This window comes from Protopterus annectens, chromosome 10.part0 (assembly GCF_019279795.1).
Source record: "Protopterus annectens isolate FY-2018-M chromosome 10.part0, PAN1.0, whole genome shotgun sequence".
NCBI classification, from domain to species: Eukaryota; Metazoa; Chordata; order Ceratodontiformes; family Protopteridae; genus Protopterus; species Protopterus annectens.
In genome coordinates this window covers 1434505051-1434520337 of record NC_056744.1, presented here as the reverse complement: position 1 = coordinate 1434520337, position 15287 = coordinate 1434505051, and positions in this window count along the sequence as shown.

Here is a 15287-nt window from a genome sequence, read left to right as displayed (position 1 = left end):
TGCCACAAGATGAATAAAGCCAGTCCTCGTAATGAAAAAACACAGTAGAAGACAAAAAAAATGAAATGCACACAAAATCAAGAAACAGTAGAAATCACTCAATATAACTTAAGTGCGATTTAGCAATCAAAGGTACTTAACTTTACCTGGATGGCACTGGATAAAAGTAAAACACTTCTGAAATGCGGGCTACTATGCCAAGCTTTGCTGACCTTCTGGAAAATGAGTAGAAGACAATATGTAGCAAAGGAGATTTACTCAAGAGCAACACTGGTTTGCTGGGTGGGCACTCTGTATCATGGCTCTACAGAAAACAATGGGTGGGAAGAGTACATAAATAGCTTACACAACAGTCAATATCAATGAAAGATGAGAGGAAGGAACTTTGGAAAACAGATAATCATAAGTGGTGGAGGTCAGAGCAACTGCCTTATTATAAAACAGCAGCAAAAGGATGGGAGGGTTGAGAAGAACAAGCAGGCTAGCTAGAGAGCCATACAATCAAATAAAGGCAAGATTGGAGCTCTTTCGGAAAGTTTAGCTTAATGTGTTAGTGGGGGATAGATATGGCAGAGACAGAATGCAACATTAAGCAGGTAAAAGATAAGCAGAATATAAAAGCACTGAAGCACAAACTGGGGCAGAGAGAATTCTCTCACTACTGACCTCCTTCTACAGTTTAAGGCACCAGACTATGCAGAAATTTACCAGTTAACACTGTTTATGGAAAAATGCAATTATAAATGACTAAGGCTCAAAAATCTTGCAAACGAACACAGTTCTGCCACAACTGTGAATTAAACTACAAGACTCTGAGCCAGTAGGCTTTGGAATACAAATGGATAGCTTTTACAAGTAAGCCTACTTGTGGAAGACGAAGTGCAGGACAATGCAGAAGTGCAGAACAATGCAGAAACACAATCTGCCCACAACTGCTATTAAAAATACAAGACTAAGGTCCGAGAACAAAACTTAAAATGCAAACAGGTGGAACAGAGCAGAAAGTACATAGTAACAACCACAGAGGTCACTAAGTGCAACTGAAACATTTAAGCGGGATTGAAATAAATATAATTATGTAATTCTCTTTCTTGTTTTTTTTTTTTTTTTGAAAAGCTAATTACTCACAGTTCCACATCTCACCAAGTCTTGGATAAAAGGTCCCAGTTAAAACATTGGGATTGTCCGGGATTAGAACCAGGGACCTCTTGTACCCAAACTTAGAATCATACCTGTAGACCATACAGGGTACAGTACTCATAGATGCAATACTCTGTAGAATAAAGTCAATGTCCCTTTATTTGGTCTCTCTGGTACTTTATCCCATTATCTGATGCCAGGGCCGATGCTGGTGTGCCTTTATTTTGGCTCTTCAGTCATATTTTTTCCCTATCTGGTTCAAAGGCTGATACTAGCCTACGGAAAAATGATTTAAAAATACTATATTTTGCTGTCTTTAATTCCTACTAGTAATACACTAGATCTGCAAAATATATGTAACCTTGGGAACTTCTCTCTTTTATATGTAAAAGGAAATAAAATTTTCCTCATAAGATAGTCCTAGCAATTATCAATAGTGCTTCAAATAATTGCCAGTGGTTCCTCTATTATTCTGTCATTTTTAACCCCTCAACACTCTTAGAGAATCCCTGGATTACTAATCTCTCAGGACAATACTGATAAGCCATGTAATCAATTAATTAGCTAGCTAGCTAGCCAAAACTATTACTGGAAATATTCAAACTACTCAACCCTAACACCCGGCCAATATAAACTGCTTGCACTCCTTCTGTCGCCAGTCTCATACCACTAAGTTTTCTAGGACATTGCAGGAACTATCACATACTCGCAGAAAAACTTGCATACAACTCAAGTCTACAAGAGGTGCAAATATTTAATCTGGAAGTGTTCGTCTTGCACAACTATCTGTGAGCATCCACGAGTTCCATCTATACCACAAGTCAGTCATACCAAATTATCATATCCAGAGGCTAGGAAATCACTCCCAAAGCCCAGATTTCAGTGACAAACATGAAGATACCTGCACAGATCCCACACACACACTGCAAAGAGTCCCCAGTCATACTGACAGTAAACCATATTCTTCTACTAATTACATACAGTAAAACAGAAATGTCCATGTAATGAGTGATGCCAATGTCAGGCAAACAGATTCCAAACTGACAAAGCTGAGCAAGGATAGGGGTATCGTCAGTTATCTTTCTGGTGCAAGGACTTGTGGTGTCATAACAGCCAGCAATCCCTCTCATTAGATAAATATAACTACAACCTTATAGTAGCTCATGTGGGTGTGAGCAATTTCAGACACTCAACTCTATGCAACATGAAGACATGTTGATTCTCAGTGTGTGTCAAATGCAGAGAAGACAATGTTCCTTAGAAAAATCTTACCCTCACCAAGAATGACGACACAATACAAAGAAAAAATATGCTTTAACAACTGGCTACGCAGTGATACTCGGGGGTGGGGGTGGAGGGTGGGGGGTCCAGATGGGATTCTGCTAATCCACTTTGTTTTGCTAGAGATGACCTGCATCTTTAATTCCAAAGCCTCTGCACACTGACTAAAGCACCTGCTGCCCCCATAGTGTCTTTTTTAATTAGAAACCAGCTAATGGGTATTCCAACCTAGCTGAAAATAATGCAAAACCCAATACAAATCCAAATTAGAAAAAGGCTGTTCCTATTCAATGCCAGAAGTCTTACTAACAAATTGCTTGACCTAAAGGTTCTACTGCACCTTCATCACTTTGATGTCTGTATAATAACTAAGACTTGTTTTTAGTGTAAAGATAACTCTCTGTACCTAGATTCTAGACCTTTCACACAATCAGACCAGAGGTAAAACTGCAGTGGCATATTCATATTTATCAGTGACAATATTGTGTCTCAGTAGATACCCAAAGACCCACTAAATAAACTCAATGGAGCTCCAACTTAGTCTGAGCAAACAGAAATTCCTAACCAACAGCCTGCTATATCCCTAGACATTCACAACAGATTCTTTAAAATTGTCTGTAACTAAAAAAAGCCTTGTAATGGGTGAGTTTTAACTCCCCTTCAATTAATTGAGACGTATACCTCAAAAGGCAGTTACACCAGCGAATTTTACACCTAACAAACAAAAATTCCCTAGAACAAATACACTAACCAGAAATCAAAATATCCTTGATAAGGTACATGTACTAGGATCTATTTTAGTTGGTCAAAATTCATATGGTCAAAACTATATGACTGAAAACTTAAAATATTGAAATTCAACTGAAAAAGAAACCATGTTTTTTTACTATCTCACTACAGTGGAGAGAAAAGGGCACATTCCCCAACCCCACTGTAGCACAATCTCCACGCAACAGTTTCTTTTTCGTAACTGGCTTTCGATATTTTCAACTGTTGACCACACTGTCTCAATCATATGAATTTCGGTAATTTTAAAATTCAAACAAGTAAAATAGACCCATGTGCTATCCCTCTAATTGCTCAGACCATAAACTTGCAACCTTCTCCATCAAAATCACAAACTTTGCAGCCAATAACGCTGAATTAAGGATTTCAAATGGATGAACCTGCTTAAACTTTATGATGAATTGTAAAATTTATTTCACTAGCAATATCATCAGTCCCAACTATGAGACAGTTGCTAACCATATCAATGAGTTCTGTTCCTACTAGAAAAAAATATAGTGGGAAGTTAAAGAATAAAACCACCCTGGTGGTTCACAGCTATAAATAAACTGCATGGTAAATAAAATAAAAAATAGTCTTAAATCAAACAATAGATCTAAAACTACTCATGCTAAAGATCACATCAAAAATATCAGCAAGAAGCTAAAGTCTATAATCAAGGCTAGCAGGGCTAATCACAAATTCAAATTAGCCTCTGAAGCAAAGGATACTCATTTATTCATCAGTTACAGCTACAAAACCCCCAATAATGTTTGGAACCAATTCATAATCGCATCATCCACTCTGAACCAACTGACATAGCAAATATACTAGACGACAAATTTATTGCTAACTTGCCGAAGAGATAATAATCCCCTCTCTGCCAGTTCCTGCATCTCTAATGCCTCACAATATTACAAAGGAGCATGTGCAAAAGGTGCATTTAAGACCAAAACCACTGCTTCCACATGGCCACAGAATTTGTTTGGATACCTTATAAACAGCACTGAACAAGCCCTTGTCCACCCCTCCTTAAACTGTTAAGTCTACATTACAGGGCATGTCCCTGATGTTTGGCCAACAGCAGTGGTGATGCCCCTGCATAAAAGTCATAGACCCTGGGAAAACACAGACCCAATAAGCCTGACTAGTAGGAGCTGCAAATCCATAGAATACATCTTAACTGACCTCAAATGATGATATCAAAAACCTTATTAGATTAGACTTAATCCAGCTTGGTTTTGTCAAAGAGAGCTCCTGCCTACTTAATACGGTCACCTGCTTTTAGAAAGCAACTCACTCTGTAGATAGCAGTTATTCTGTCCATACAGCTTACTTTGATCTGGCCAAAACATTCACACTATTCCTCATACTGCTATTATTAACAAGTGACATGTTTTAAAAGTCAGCCCTTACATGGTGAGATAGATAGCAAAGTGCTTAAAGACAGGACACACACACTGACAGTATGAGGGCAACTAGTGGCATACACAGGGCTTAAGATCTTTCCTTTTTACCATCAATATCTTCAATCTATGGAACTTAAATCAGGACCTTTGATTAACCAAGTATGCAGAAAACTACAAACGTGGCTTTACAGTCAAATCTCCCTCTGATACCATCTCAAATACATCAGGAACTTTACCTTCTGGTGTACTAAAAAAGGGATAAAATTAAAAGCAATGTGTACTTTTTTCTCATCTGGGAAACAGCTTTTTCCATCAAAGCAGAGCATAGCTAATACTCCTCTCCAAAATGGAAATGTAGTTAAGGATCTGGGAACCTAGATCAATATTTCCTCTCATCTAAACACTGTGTAGCACACTAGCATCCATCAAATCAAGCCTGGCTGATTGGATGGGTACCCATAAATTCATCTCAGGAATAACCTGTTTTAACCTTCTTGAGAAGGGAGGGCGGAGTGCCACAAGGGAGTGAATGCTGAACATGGTCTTTAGATTAAACTGTCTTGAAATTCTTCTGAACCTATGTAGAGAAATGTAGAAATGCAATATTTGGAATGTAAGATACACCTCTTACATCTCCCATGATGGCAGATCACAAAATGCAACCACAATCTATTTCAAAGTAGCAGCTGAATACAACTGTGAACAGAATGCAGGCATTAAAATGCAAATGGTTAAGAAATGCATACGGAGATCCTGTGTACTGGCAGTTTGTACTGTTCTGGGCAATCCCTGAATTGGCTTGATCTCCCAAACTACCTAGACTATCTCCAACTCACTACTGCACATAGACTCATATTTCACCCAACAAAATGTCCCGCTCTAACATCCTTCCCCCTTATACACCCAACAGAGCTCTCAGATCAGAAAATCAGAACTTAATTACTATCCATAAACCTAAACGTCCTGCTGGCCAACTTCTCCTATCTTTCTCACTAGGCAAAAAATGGAATTCCCTTCCATCCACACTAAGAACCATACCAAACTCAGAAGACTTCAAAACCCAACTATTCAAACACCTGTTCACTAAATGGGAACGTACCTGCCTTCACCCAACCTAATCCAAGGGGGTTCTCGCTCTGGTTCCCAAGCTCTACAACTCTCATAGTTATCTTCCTATGAGCCTATCTCAACTCTCAACAATTTCTATAGCTTCTCTCTAAGCTCTCAACTCCTACAGCTACCCTCACACAGCCCAACCTTGTAAACATTGTAAATAGCATTCTACTGCTGATGTGTGTATGTAAAGCGTATTCACATTTTCTTAAAAGGTTTGTATGTAAACTGTTTCCACACCTACCCCATATCTGTTTTCCTCAAATGAAACTGTATGATCCCTACCTTCAAAAACTCAAAAAACCAGTGTGAGGAGTGCTGAACACCAATAAATATCCAAAGTCCCAAAATAGTAGGTTCCAAAAGATTTATTAACGAAGGTAAAATCCAAATACGACACGTTTTCGTCCACACTGTGACTTCTTCAAATGAATTAACATTGTATAATCAAGGTCTTTTTATACAAAATAATTGACACAATCATTCAATTATCAATCACTGTGTTTCTAGATTTAAAGAAACAAAGTACAAAAATCCTGAATAAACATAGAAGTGTGGTTTTGAAATCAGTATATACAAATACAAAAATTGTAAATAATAGTATTCCATGAAAATTTAAAACCCTTACTTAAAACAATACAAAGTTGAAAAAGAATAACTTTGTAAAATAAATGATCATAAAATCTTAAATATAATATTTTCTAAAAATATATATTTTTATATACAACATGCCTTTAACTTTAATAAAGGCATAATAGAAGTATATTCATTTAGACCTGGTTCCCTATAAGACTCAAGCAATATTTGCCAGTAAGTCTCTTGATGTTCTAAACGGGTTTCCCATGGTCCACCCCTATGGTCCTTGAACACTGTTTCTAAAACTAGAAACTGATATTTAGCGGTAGGGCATGTATTAAGATGTCTGTAGAGGGCATTTTTAGGATTTTATTTTTGCATCTCATATACATGTTCATATATCCTCCTTTTGAGGGTGCGTTCTGTTTTTCCCACATAGAATGCGGGGCACACCAAACAGACAGCCAAATACAATACCCCCTGTGTGTTACAATTGGAAAACCTGGTAGATCTTATATATCTGTTTCTAGCTACTAGAAAAAATACATCACTACGTAGGACATATTGGCACTGATTGCAAGAGCCACATCTATACGTACCTAGCCGTTTATTAGATTTATAACGTGACTGAAATTGTTGTTCTAACAAGTTTTTCATGTTTCTACCCCGTTTGAAAACTATTCCCACATTCTTGTTTCTAAGTTTTTCCAAATCAGTAATTTCTCTAAAGTTTTCCCATTCGTCCATGATGATATTTCTAATACTTCCTGAATTGGCACTGTATTCAGTAATAAAAGCCTTATTGAAATCAGTTTTGGGTTCAATAATGTCATTAGTGCAACAAACCCCCCCTGTGCTCAGTATGGGTTTATATTTTCCTGTTCTACACTGTAGCACTTCTTCTCTGATATGAGAAAGTAGTTCATATGGATAACCCCTATCTGAAAACATCTGGATGAGTTTGTCACATTCTAAGTGATAATCTTCGTCGTCAGATGTCATGCGGGACAATCTAACTAGTTGTCCCTTTACAATACCCTTCTTTTGATGCAATGGGTGACTACTGTGAAAATGAATATAACTGTTGGAAAAAGTAGGCTTTCTATATATATTAGATCTAAATTTACCCATTTCTATATCGAGGGAAACATCAAGATATTCCACCTTTTTCTCTTGTATGTGATAGTTGAAAGTAAGAAAAGAAGTAGTTGTAGCTAAATATTCCATAAAAGGATCAATAGCCTCATCTGGGCCAGTCCAAAAAATGCAGATATCATCCAGGAACCTGAAATAAGCATTCCAGTGTTCCTGGAAAACACTGTTAAAAACAAATTTCTTTTCCCACACCGATAGAATGATATCTGCATATGTGGGGGCACAATTAGCCCCCATAGCGACCCCTTTAGTCTGTTTGAAATATTCTCCTGAAAAATATATAAAATTATTTTTCAAAACTAATTCCATAAGATGCAGTATTAGAGCAATTTCGTTAACATTGGCATTGGGGCACGTGGCTAAGGCTTCCTCCAGCCATGCAAGTCCAGTGTCATGCGGAATCACTGAGAATAAGTCCACTACATCTATGGTCAAAAATTTTAGATTAGGAACTAATAATTCAGGTGTAATATTTTTCAGAAATTCCCAGGAGTCTTTGAGTAAATGGTTGGCCCTAGGCCAAAGCTTTTTAAACTTCCAATCGAGAAATTTGGAAAGGGGTGAAATTTTGGAGCCCTGTGCTGAGACAATAGGCCTGAGGGGGGGGGGGGGTTGAATATCCTTATGTACCTTAGGTACCCCAAAAATAGATGGCACTCTTGGGTATGGATTGTTCAAAAAGGTGCCAAAGTCCCTACCTTCAAGCTTAATGAATGCGTTACCTATGCATGATACTGAAAACATTTATGAATAACTATTCTACACAAGATATTTAATATTAACTATCAATTGTATCTAAATTGTATAATGCATTTTGGAGCTTTTCTCCTCAGGCCTCCACTGAAAATGGGTTAATTTGGCCCAGTGGACTTCCCAGTAATCAAATTGCAAATAAATAAAAATAAATGTAATTAAGCCCTTGCCTTTTACAAGTGGCAGAAAGTACAGTTGTGTACACTTACCATAAATGTAGACGTTTGAGTGTATTCACTGGTGCAGTCATCACACTTGGGTTATCTGCCTGCAGGTAGCCCTCTGTCGGCTCAAATACCAGAGTCTTAGTATTTCTGCGTCGGATGCTGTCGCTTCTTCCATGACGTCATGTAGTCAGGGGTATAAAACAGGCAGCCGACACCGTTACATCAGTTTTTCTTGCCCCAAATGTCAGGAGCCCCTAAATAGAGAGCTGGTAAATACCAATGCCATTAGGAATGGTCATAGAGAGGAGAGGTAGAAAGCCAGGTGGGCTGGAGGGAGGGAAACCAGGACTGCAACAGTGAATACACTCGAACATCTATATTTATGGTAAGTGTACATAACTGTACTATGTTCTTTGTGTTTCACTGTTGCAGTCATCACACTTGGGTTGATTCCCAAAGCTGAGGAAGGGTAGGGGCAGTCGAGAAGTGTTAGGGCTGGCTAGTAGGCCTAGCAAGACTGCTGTAGCAAATCCAGCCCTGGATTTAGAAAAGATAGGCAAGTGGTAATACTATGTGAAGGTGTGTAAGAACTCCAGGTTGCAGCTTCCAGAATGTCCCTGGCAGGGACTCCCCTGAAAAATGCTGTAGAGGTGGAAATAGCCCTAGTGGAATGTGGTCTGATCCTCTGTGGGGTAGGTGTTCCATGGTGCTTGCAGCAGAAATGGATGCAGTGTGCTATCCATTTGGAAATGGTTTGTTTTGACATGACCTTACCCTCTGCCCCTGTAGCAAAGCTGACTAGCAGCTGGTCAGATTTTCTGAAAGGTTTAGTCCTGTCAAAGTAGAACTGGAGCGGTTTGTGCATGTCCAAGGAGTGCAGGATCCTTTCCCCTTTATTCTGAGGACTAGAGAAGAAGGTTGACAAATGGATGGATTGGTTTAGAGCCACACTGGACACCACCTTAGGCATAAAGTACGGGTTCATCCTGAGGGAAACCCTGGCAGCATGGAAAATAATGAAGGGTTACACAGCCATTAGTGCCTGTAACTCAGACACTCTTCTTGCTGACGTTATGGCTAACAGCAAGGTTGTTTTCCAAGAGAGGAATTTTAACTCTACTGAGGCAGCAAGTTCAAAAGGGGGAAGTGTGAGCTTTCCCAGTACAAAGTTAAGGTCCCAGGCAGGGGTGGGTGCTCTCCTAGGGTAGCCTCAAGTTGTTAGCCCCTCTCAGGAACTGTCTAATTAGAGGGTGAGAAAATAGAGGTGGCTCAGTATTATAATGAGCTGAGATGGCAAAGGCTTGAATCTTAATGGAGGAGAAGGATAGGCCTCTGTGGAGTAGCTCTGCTAGGTAATCCAGGATTAGAGGCAAGGAGTGCACTGCTGTGTCCTTCCCTTGAGACTGATTCCAAGAGCAATATCTTTTCCACTTTTCAGCATAGGATTTCCTAGTACTAGGCCTTCTGACTTCAAGAATGAAGTCCAGCACCTGTTTGCTGAGGGATGCTGGTGGGGTATTCAAGGGATAAGCCAAGCTGCAAGGTTTAGGGTTTGCAATTATGGATGCAAAATCTGTCCCTCCTGCTGAGACAGCAGGGTAGGAGTCTGGTGAAGGTGCCAGGGTGGCACTTGTCAGGCTGCGTAAGAGTGGATATCAGTTCTGGCGTGGCCAGTCTGGGGCAATAAGAACTGCCCTGGGCCTGTCCTGTTTTATCTTGAGTAGTACTCTTAAGAGAATGGGCAGAGGGGGGAAGGCATAAACTGAGAGTTTTTCCCATTGAAAGGATAGGGCATCCACCTTCCAAGCCCTGCTGTGAGGGTTCCTGGTGCAGTATTTGCTCAACTGGTGGTTCTCGGGGGAGGCAAAGAGGTCCAGCTCCAGTGTCCCCCACCTCTGGATCAGAAGGTTGAAGGTGTTGGGCTCCAATTTCCACACGTGTGAGTCTAGGAGATTTCTGCTTAAGTCATCCGCCAGTGAATTTTGTTTGCCTGGCATGAAATGAGCTTGTAGATGCACTTGGTTGCTCAATGCTGTATTCCACAGGGCCATGGCTAACCTGCAGAGTGGGTAAGAATGCCCCCCCCCCGCTTGTTTATGGAACACATAACAGTGGTGTTGTCTATTTTTATAAGCAGTTGTCCTGGAATGATTAGGTATTTGAAGGCTGTCAGAGCATTCTGTATAGCTCGCATCTCTTTTTGACTGATGTGCAGGAGAATCTGGCCTGGGTTCCAGTGGCCCTGAATGCATTTGCCTGCCATGTGAGCCCCCCATGCATAGTCTGATGCGCCTGCTGTCAGGGTTTGGGCGGCGAGGGGTTGAGTGAAAAATAGTCCCTTGTTGTGGTTGCATGCTTCTGCCCACCAAAGGGACTTTGACCTTAGACACGGTATGACAGGAATGACTGTTTCCAGGTCCTGAGAATGTTGGTACCAAAGAATTTTTAAGTACCATTGAAGATTCCTCATATGCAGTCTTGCATATGGAATTAGCAGAATACATGAGGCCATGAACCCTAGGGCTTGCAGTATTTTTTTTGCAGAAAGCTGGGTTCTGGTGGCCATTTGTTTGAAGTAGTTTGTCAGATAGACCTGTTTCTCTGAAGTGAGAAATGCCATCTGGGAAGTTGTGTCCAAGCTTACTCCCAGGAACACAGTCTTTTGACTGGGTACCAGTTGTGATTTCTTTTTGTTGATGGTGTACCCCCAATGAAGTGAGAAGGCTTTTTACAAATGGCAGATGCTGAAGTAGCAATTCCTGACTGTCTGCCTGAATCAGGCAGTCATCCAAGTATGGGAAAAGTTGGATATTTCTCTGCCTGCAGTAAGCAATGGCTGGAGCCAGGCACTTTGTGAATACTCTGGGCACAGTAGATATGGCAAATGGAAGTGCATAGAGCCTGCCCTGAAACGTAGATATTTCCTGCATGACTCCTTATGGGGATGCGCAGATAAGCTTCTTTTAAGTCTAGGAGTGACTAAACAGGCATCCTTGGCTAGCATAGGGAAAAGCTGTTGCAGGGTAAGCATCTTGAATTTTGGGATCACCAGAAAGGTGTTGAGAATTGAAAGATCCAGGATTGGGCACCAAGAGCCCTCTTTTCTGGGCAACAGGAAAAGTGTGGAATACAAACCCTGCCCTCTTTATTCTACTGAAACAGGTTGAATAGCTCTGATATCGAGCAGGAAAGTACTTGCTTTTGAGCCTCTGCCCACTGGTTTGGAGGAAGGTCTGGAAACCCTCTTGGGGTTGGCAATGAATGGAAGTAGAAGTTGTACCCCTGGGATACAATGTTTAGGACCCATCGGTCCTGAATAATGGACATCCAGTTTTTTGCATAAAGGGCAAGTTTTCCTCCTAAGGGCACAAGTAATTGGGCAGGGCTGGGAAGGATAACTGAAAAGTCATTGTGAACTTTTTCCATAAGGGGGTGGCTTACACTCCCTGTTTTTGGGGTGGGGGTACTCCATTGTTTAGATCTCTGCATACCCTGGGACTGTAGTCTGGGTGGCCTGTTTCCCCTGGGTCTGGTCTGGGAAGGGACTGGAAAGGACCAGTTTTTAGAAGCTCAATGCCTACTGAATCTAGGTAGCTGCACTTGTAAGAATTCTTTGACAGTTTGCATAGACTTAGCTTTTTCTTCCATCTTAAGAACAACTTCTGCTTTGGTGCCAAACAGTCCTTATCTAGTAATTTGGATTTGACTTGATCTGGTAAGGTTGGTTCCTTCATCCAAGCATGCCTTCTCAGTACAGACCCAGTGACTGCAGCCCTGTAAGATGCTTCTAGGGCATCAAAGCCACACTGCAAAGTATGCTTACTAACTTGGTTTGCAGAATGCATTAACTCTTGTAAGTCTTTATTTTCTGCACAATCTGGAAATAATAGCATTTTTTGCTTAATTAGTTTCATAATATGTTGCTGGTACTTCAAGATGTGAAACTGGCAATTCAATGCCCTGATGGCCAGAATTGCAGAGGTATATACCTTCTTACCCCATATGTCTAAAGCTCTGGAATCCCTGTCCAAAGGGGTAGGGTTTTTGGCTGTAGTAGCCTTAATACCTTTAGGTCTCTGAGAAACTGTCTCTGGATCCGCAGTACGATTCTTGGAGAAATTTGTAGGAATCATGTACTCTGTAGTACCTGTCAGGTTTCCTAGGGGTCGGGGGTAATGTATCTGGAGTAAGACTGGATTCCATAAAAACATCATCTACAACATCCAGGACAGGGGGTATAGCTAGAGGCCTGTGCTGAGGCAACTCTAAAAATTCTCTGAGTCTCTTTTTGGACCGAGTGTAGTCCTGGCATTCCCAGTGGAAATGTTCTCTTAAAGTATGCAAGGTTTCACCAAAAGAAAAATCCTCTGGAGGGGAGGCAGAGGGAATGGATTCTTCTGCATCTGAATCCTCATAAGCTGATAAAGGCATGTCCTGATAATCAGTAGGGTCAGAGTCATCGGACTCCTGGTCTGTAGAATCAGAAGGAAACTCAATTCTTTGTCTCTTAGCAGGGGAAGGTCGGCTTCCCCTAATTAAGGTAATAAGGTCTTCAGCCATTTAAGCATTTGTTTTTCTGGTATGGGAGCTTGAGCATGCGCTTTGCTCATCGGTTTTCTAGGCATAATGTGTACTCTGGGTCTAAGAAACTCTGTCATTTTGGCTAAAAACAAAGTAGTCGGTTTGATTTGAACACCAGTAGGATGGAATACACCATAAGAAGCTGGTGCTTGCACAGCGGCTCTCGACCCATCCAAGGTACAGACATCTGCAGGTTCCATAGTCAAAGAAGCATCTCATGACATACTGGACTCCGAATGGGTCTCGGCAGAGGCCTGCAAATCCACAGAAGCGGTCATTAGGGGTTGCAAAGGCGCCTCACTGAGTACCGGTGAACTGGCGACTAGCTTAACGGAAGCGTCGTCATCAGTTTTGGACCTATGCGGACCATTCTGTCTTTATCTTTACGTTTTATCGGAAGATCGGTAGTCGGATGGCTTATCGAAGCCATTTCGGAATACGGAGAACGAGAGCGAAAGAAATTAGTGACATAGATAGCCCGACGATGAACAGTTTGGGCGTTAAACAAGGCACAAAAGCAACAGCGAGGGATGTCGTGGTCTGGGCCTGAACAGGTGATGCACTAAGAATGAAAATCTCTGTGAGGTATTTGCTTCCCACAGACAAGACAATTGTTAACTTTTTCTGACATCGGTTAGATCAAGAAAAAAGGATCCCCAATGGGGTACTTAGCTTTAGAAGACTTCAGGATTATAAACTCGAAAATGAAATTTTCAGGTAGCGGCCAACCGGCACTTGCGAACTGCTTCTGCTTTGGGCTCTTCCTCTGCAAGAAAGACTGATGTAATGGCATCAGCTGCCTGTTTTATACCCCTGACAACCTGACATTATGAAAGAAGCAACAGCATCCGACACAGAAATACTAAGACGCTGGTATTCGGGCCGACTGAGGGCTACCTGCAGGCAGATAACCCAAGTGTAAGGACTGCAACAGTGAAACACAAAGAAAGTACAGTTTTGTACCTACCATAAATGTAGATGTCCGATAGATATGCAACTGCAGTCATAACATATGGGTTGTCCTGCCTCAGGCAGCCCTCGGTCGGCCGAATTCCAAAGTCTGGGTCCGGCGTCGGCTGGTGTCGCCTCCTCTCCGACGTCAGAACGGCTGGAGTATAAAGGCATCAGCCGACGCCATCTTCTTCAGTGTTTCTTGCCCCAGATGCCAGATGCCCTCCTAGGAAGGCTAAATTTGGTGAATGGATAAACAATTCCAGACATGCACAACAGTAATAAACAGATACACCATAGGGGGTACCCTCAGCTAATAGGAATAGGGGTAGTGGACCCATAAAGAAGGTTGCAGAGGGGTAGGAGGGTGGGAAAATCCGACTGCAGTTGCATATCTATCGGACATCTACATTTATGGTAGGTACAAAACTGTACTATGTCCTTCAAGAATGCAACTGCAGTCATAACATATGGGTTGAATACCATAGCCAATCTGGGGGTGGATGGAACTAAGAAAGTGATGGTGTAGCTAAAATGCCCTGCAGGACTGCCGAAGCAAAGCCTGCTCGGGATCTGGAGCATAAAGGCAGGTTGTGGTGCTTGGTAAATGTATGCACGGAGCTCCATGTAGCAGCCTCTAGAATGTCCTTTGTAGTCACTCCTCTTAGGAAAGCTGTGGATGTGGCTGTAGCTCTGGTGGAGTGTGGCCTAATATTGGCTGGCACACCTTTTCCATGAAAAGAATAGCAGAATCTGATGCAGTGTCCAATCCATTTGGAAATTGTTTGTTTGGAGATTGCTTTTCCTTGTACTCCAGCAGCATAGGCTACAAACAGTTGGTCAGACTTTCTGGTGGCCTTAGTTCTGTCCAAGTAGTAGCGTAGTTGTCTGTGTATGTCCAAAGTATGCAGCAGTGCTTTCCCCCTGTTTTGAGGATTGGGGAAGAAAGTAGGCAGGTGAATGGCTTGATTTAGAGACACCCTGGAAATTACTTTTGGCATGAATGAAGGATTGGTTCTTAGAGAGACTCTGTCCTGATGAAAAATGAGGAAAGGAGGTACTGCCATGAGTGCCTGTATCTCCAAGACTCTTCTTGCTGATGTGATAGCCAATAGGAAAACCATTTTCCATGAGAGAAATTGCATTTCTGAAGTTGCTGCTGGTTCCAAGGGAGGAAGAGTTAATTTTTCCAAGACGAAATTGAGGTCCCATGCAGGTACTGGCGGTTTCCTGGGGGGTCTGATATTCTTTATCCCTGTTAGGAACTGTCTTAACAAAGGATGTGAAAACACAGGTGGATCACAATTGTATTTTGCTGAGATTGCTGAGGCATGAATCTTTATGGAAGAATATGAGAGACCAGTATGAAACATTTCTGCCAAGTATTCCAATATCT